Here is a 6,025-nt window from a genome sequence, read left to right as displayed (position 1 = left end):
GGGGGTTGGTTGCGGGGTGGGGGGGCACAAAAATTCAACTTTGCCTGTGTTGGCAAAAATCCTAGCACCGGCCCTGACTAAGCTGGAATCAGATTGGTTTTTGTGTGCTATTGCTCCTTGCAGTCCTCTTCAAGTCCCTCATTATTCTTACTCCTTTCTGGTAATTAAAAAGTTGGAGGTCCAGCCTTTGATACGTTCACTTTGATCTTTTGCTCAATTTCGCAAAGCTTGAGCACAAGGATCAGGATCTTTATTTTCGGCCATGTGACTCTAATTGTCAAACTGTCACTTTTTCTGAAGTCAGAATCCTTATCCCGGTGTGTTAGCTTTGTGAACCGAGCCGTACGTCTGACACAAAAAGAAAAAAAAAAGAAATGCCTGAAATTGAAGCCTCCAATAAAGAGATCCGTACTGTACAATTTAATAAAGACAACTGCAACAAGAAAGCCAAAGTCTTCTGCTTGCAAAACTTTTACAACTGGAAGGCCAAGAGTCACTTCCTGGCCTTTGTCCTGATGGACAATAACACAGCTGAATATCTAGAAGACTTCTTTGTGTCCCTTCTCTGTTTCTCAAACTTCCAGTCTGCGTCTGGGTGGCGTGGCGGGGTCTGATGCCCGACCCTTTTATACCTCAGTGTAGATAATAAATATACATTTAGGAAAGGAACCTTTTTTAAAGAGAGCTTAAGAGACGCGGTAACCGCCGGTGCAAAAAAAAATGCACTTTGCAGCATCGACACAAACTCCTGCTTTGAGTTCTCAAAGTTGACTAAAGCTTAAAGAAGTCGGGTAGGTACTTGAACAGTGACCCGCCACATCTCAGTCTTTGCTCTCGACTTGCCTTTGCCTGCTAAGACGGCTCCCTGCTGCTTTCCCGACAATCATTGTGGAAGCACGCTCGCTGCCGCGTAGCCCTTAGCAAAAGATGCTGAAAATGTCACTGACGCTGACAAGATTAAAGGCATCTTTAAGCATGAAAGTATTGATCAGTCGGGGCCCTGCAATCTTTTTAACTCAATTCATCACAGCGTAATGAAAAATAGACTGCTTTATAGAGAATCTCCAATTATGACACAGTATCCCCGAGAACTGAAGGGTTGGAACATTGCTGGTGAGAGCACAAAATACAGGACTATGAGCAAGGTTAGCCGGGTAGAATTGGGCTCTGCCATTTGTAGGCGCTACACTATTGCCGGGAGAGAGCCAAGTGGCACAAAATTATAAGCAAGGTTAGTCTAGGTAGAACCGAGTTCTGCTTTATTGTTGGCCAAATAATGCGATTCTCTTGCCCCGGCTTTCATCGCAACAATGTGAAACCTGTGCTCTGTTCCTCCAAAAAATAAGACCAACCCCCGAAAATAAGACCTAGTACTATTTTTGGCAATTGCTCAAATATAAGACCCACCCCGAAAATAAAACCTAGTCGTGACCATTCCCAGGGCCGGCGGTGGCATGAGGGGGGACTTGAAGAGCCGCGGGAGAGAATCACCTGTGCCAACGAAGCCAGCGCTAGAGGAAGCGAGGCGGCACCGCAGGGAGCAGAGCCGCATAAGCCGACGCCTCCTCTACAGCGCCGGCTCCCGTCACAGGCGGAGTGATACCAAATGCACCCCGCCTGTGAGGAATCCATAGTGAAAGCGCGCTTCGCTCATTCTGGCCGGCGATTGGTTCGCAAATTGCACATGAATAAGTGCGGATTGTTGTACATTAAACAAAAAAAAAAAATAAGACCTACCCCGAAAATAAGACCTACCCCGAAAATAAGACCTACCCCGAAAATAAGACCTACCCCGAAAATAAGACCGACCACGAAAATAAGACCGACCACGAAAATAAGACCTAGCGTGTTTTTTTTTTTTTTGATGGAGCAAAGTCAAAAGAGGACCTAGCGTGTTTTTTTGAGCCCCCCAAAAAATTGACAGTGTCTTATTTTTGGGGGAAACACGGTGGTAGGCTTCAGTTAAATAAAGAGTAGGCGGTTGTAGAAAGACAAAAACTGAGAGCTAGATGACTGAACTGGCAATAAAAGGTGCAATACTGACCAGTACGAGCTAACGCCATCTTAGAAACAGACATGAGGTGGTTAGGTGGAAGATTGAACCACCATAGAATCTTTGCAATACAAGGTCCTCCGTAAACATTATTGACTGACTGTGCTTATGCTCCGAGCAGATGTGTGCACCTATGCAGAATCCGATAAACCCTTTTCAAATGATCAATGCCACCCACAAAAAAAATATTCTCGGCCAGGGGGTATCTGTAGAAATCACAGTGCACACAGGTATAAAGAGTGTTTCCCCAATACAATCTTCACCAGCTCCAAGCTTTAAAAACACCCAAATCTGATTCAAGATTCTTCCCCTTCCAATCAGAAAGGGCCATGGAAAGGCTTCATTGGCAGTAATACGTCTAAATATTTATTTACATCAATAAACTGTGTTGTGACGGCAGGAAAGTTCAGGGTTGGTTGATCGGAGAACGTCTCAAATGAAACACCTAAAAAAAAAATGGCGTCATCGGGTGATTGTAACACCAGCAGAACGTTGCAGAATGAAGCGGGGCTTTGAATGATGTCTTAGGTCACCTGGAGACATTTGTAACATACCTGTCATTGGCAAATCATTTATTGATCATTAATTAGTGTCCACGACTCTATGAATATTATATCACCAACAGTGATATACACAGCTGACACAAAGTACGAGATGTTAAAGTCATGGACGACACGTACTAATGTGCAGGTCTACATTTAGCCCAAAGCAGGGCTAAATGTAGAAAGCAACTTACCGCCCGGCGCCCGGAACTGCATCTTCCGGGCGTCAGCGGATTCCACAGACGCTGCCGCCCCGAGGCCTGGCCTCTTGGGGAATCTGGGCCTGCTAATGTGCCCAACACGAAGAATTACAAAGTTCCCTGTCAGTGACGGACTGGACTATGTATTGTGCTATTTATATTGGATTACGATATTATTGTACATCTGCCTTTTCAATGGCGTTTTTTTTTATCTCCGATGTTCAACATCCCCAACGGAGTTGACCGAATCTGTGTTCCTTCTTTCTGCACATGCGCCTTTTCCAGAAAGATCTTCATTATCACGGGAGGCCCCTCACATACATGCGGATGGATCATTGTAATCTAATCTTTATGCACCTTTAGAACCTTTAGAAATGGAAACAATGCCAAATATTTGGCCATTGTAGCCCAGTCATGTCCCAACTCCCAGGACTGGGATTGCTAGTCGCCATTGTTGGGCGATCTGGCAAGCTTTGTTCACTTTCAGGAGCCACCGTAACCCCAAGCTGGTAGTCACTTGGTAGGTGAACACTCGTGTTAGCTGACTGCTTTTTTTCTCTGCGGAGAATCACCAAATAATCAGATTTTCAACACAGTCATTTCCTCCGTGCACAAGATGTCCTTCTCACAACAGCAAGCTCTGGTTGTAGTTCAGAAGAAGCTTGCGTCATGTGCACTCACATAAGGACAGGGCGTTGTCCCCGAACTTCTGCCTACTGCATGCCCTCCCCTGCCCATGAACGGGAACCCCTCCTGCCCTACCCGCTGGGAGCATCTCTGTCTTCTGACGGCCAAAAAGGCGATTCTGTCTAACTGGATCCTATCTGATCCCCCGTCCATGGACACATTCCACCCCCTGCTGAATCGCTTGCTATTATTGGACAAGTTGGACACGAAATTTAATCAAGCTCGCACCAAAACGTTTTTTGCTACTTGGACATCCTATGTTGCAGCAGAGTTTTCGTTACAACAGCTGCAAGATCTGATGCCCATTTTTAAGTTGTCCAACTGGTACCTCGAGGCCAAACTGACGGGTTCCCTAGGTCCCCTGGATGTCCTCTGACCCTTGATCCAATGTTCTCAATCGAGGTTCCCACCACCACTTTCCACCACAAGTGTTCCTCCTGTTACACCCACGAATACCCCTAATGGATCGAATTGGTCTTCTCCCCACAGTACCGACCCTCATGGCTATGGGGTCTGCTACTTGTTGCTTGTATGGCACATATTTGATGCGCAACAGTCCAGCGGAAGGTTGCCATATTGTATGAATCTAGTTATTCAGTTTCACTTTATGGAAGTAATTTGCTTGACATGTCTGGATTTCAGTCTGCGCACTGATATGTAGTCTCTGCAGCATACCAATGCTTGCTTGTTATGTAATGTTTTCTTTTTTATTATTTTCAATAAAAATTTGACATGCTAAAAAAAAAAAAAAGAAGCTTGGGTCGTGTCGCTTGCCAATATTGGCCGGGTACGACACCACCAAGTAGATGCCGACTACACATTTCAAAACATGGCGGTCCTCTATAAAGGTCGCCTAACTTTATTTGCCAAAACATTTTTTTTTTTTATTTAGCACTTAGGAATCAGGAATTAATCAAATCAGAAACATTCAACGGATCAATAATGCGAACAACATGAACATGTCACATAGAAAACAGAACTTCTTTAAGTCCGTATTTAGGTGTCAAATCCGACCTTTATAAGAAAGACTTCTTCCAGCATTAGAATTAGAATTTTTGTGGGGGATCCGGTTCTCCTTTCTGTCAGTGACAGTACCAGGGAGCAGCCTCTAATTTTCAGTAATCACAGAACACTTGAGAACAAGTTCTTTCACTAATGGGCGCCATTGACGATGGAGCCTTCACCCATAACCCCCAAATTGCTTCAATTTCCACTTTTACAAACATCTGTTACTCTGCAAACATAAAACGAGATTTATTTCAGCCTTCTAGGTCCCGGCCAAGTGAGCGTCATGAAACAATTCTGCTCCTGGCAGTAACTTCTTGCAGGAAGACTCCAACCTATTGATGACACCTTATAGTAAAGGTACATTAGGGCTTAGAATTGGGTCTAATTTATATGGCGGAGGGGGGGGGGTCATCATTCTGTAATGTATGCCGTATGAGAACTGGGTCAGTTTGGGATCTGAGAACAATGGTCACCTGACAGCCCAAAAATGACATACTTGGAAGCACTGTATACAAAGAATGACCACATGTATCATTCACACTGGTGAGTCTATGTGTTCGGCATTGACCTAAGCTACTATTCCAGAAAGTCATGCCTACCACTACAATATCAAAGTATAAAGACCTGAAGTATATTGAGATGTGTCGGTGAAGGAGATAATTGTATGTACGGATCATGTGACCATCGTGTCAAGAATAAGAACTTGTTGGTTTTTTGTTTACGGCATCATCACCTTGCAGCAATCTGCTCAGTAACCGCCTCACCGCCTAAATGTATACGGAACTTTGCTCAAACACCGATCAGCTGGATGTCGACAATTAAATCTATCGTTATGATTTATTGCTCTCATTAATAATTGATATAGCGCCGTCGTGTCACGTGGCAGCGTACAAAGCAATGCCAATAAACAACCGCGGACGCGAAAAAAAAAAAAACACTCGAAAGACTAGTACGTCCGATACCTGGGCGCGCTCCTTGAGATGAAAGCCGTCGGCCCTTCTTGGGAGCTGAGCTAAGTGACTTTTGTCAGCTCGCCGCGTTTCATGTCATCATTATCCGCGACGTTAATTCCCGTGCGTTTTCCATGGGAAGGGCGGACGCTCCGGAGTGCGAGGGCGGCCGTGGCGTCGCACCTGCACCCAAAAAAGCTCCAGGAGCGCCTCTCACATCAAACAGGCAAAATGGGGGCTGTTGGCACTCTTTGGTAATTGCTACCTCAGCGAGGGACAATTGTTTTTACCAGCTGCCGCTGCTGTAAGTGAGACCCAGTGACCAGTCAGGCTCACGCTCAGATCTTAACCCTTCCTCTGCCTGCTGCAAGTCGCTTATTCTCCCGAGTTTCATTCTTTAGCCCAATACATTAAAAAAAAAAGAACCACGGAGATTTTTTTCATCATCGCCGTCTTTTTTTCCCCGCTGCTGCCTCCGAGTTTCGCACGTTTGCAAAATGAACTTGACAACATTATTTCTCTCGGTTCATCCCAATCAGGAATACAATGTGTCAAGCCCTCCAAACTTGCCCCTCGTTAGCTTTC

General features: G+C 45.1%; 1 protein-coding gene across 1 annotated transcript in view; it reads right to left on the bottom strand.

The window, feature by feature from the left end:
- The window catches only part of LMO1 (LIM domain only 1), an 83,462-nt gene that overhangs the window by 76,781 nt on the left and 656 nt on the right, over nucleotides 1–6,025 (bottom strand). The window lies entirely within an intron of this gene.

The sequence above is a fragment of the Nanorana parkeri genome, unplaced genomic scaffold, assembly GCF_000935625.1.
Source record: "Nanorana parkeri isolate BGI_ZX_2015 unplaced genomic scaffold, ASM93562v1 scaffold2504, whole genome shotgun sequence".
NCBI classification, from domain to species: Eukaryota; Metazoa; Chordata; class Amphibia; order Anura; family Dicroglossidae; genus Nanorana; species Nanorana parkeri.
This window is presented reverse-complemented; position numbering and strand designations above follow the sequence as displayed.